Source organism: Temnothorax curvispinosus, unplaced genomic scaffold, assembly GCF_003070985.1.
Source record: "Temnothorax curvispinosus isolate PA1 unplaced genomic scaffold, ASM307098v1 QBEX01003210.1, whole genome shotgun sequence".
NCBI lineage: Eukaryota > Metazoa > Arthropoda > Insecta > Hymenoptera > Formicidae > Temnothorax > Temnothorax curvispinosus.
The window spans coordinates 111,328-111,745 of record NW_020212990.1 but is presented as its reverse complement, the minus strand read 5'-3'; positions in this window follow the sequence as shown (position 1 = coordinate 111,745).

The following is a 418-nucleotide window of genomic DNA, read 5'->3' as shown; positions in this document are numbered from 1 at the left end:
TTTTCGAGCTCAAGGAGAATAATCGACTGTGATTGGTCTATTTTCTTACGGCCTTACGATTATGACAAAAAACTATGCTGATAGAAATAAACATAAGTCGCATTAACTGACAATTCCAAAAATTTCCCACATTTCTAATAATTCCGATGCCGAAAATTCAGATTTTTGACTCATGAAAACCAAAAGTCAATCGTGTCTAGGAAGAGGAAAATTAAATTGAAAACAACGAAAAAAATTAATAATTAAATTAAATAATAAAAATTTTTATTTTAAGCGATTCTATGTATAAATTAATCATTTAACTGTAATTTGATCAAAGTCTAAATATTAATAATTATGTAACAATAACTTGAATATTATAGTTTCATTTAATTGATTGACTAATTAAGTAACATCCTCGTTATTTTCTATAACATAA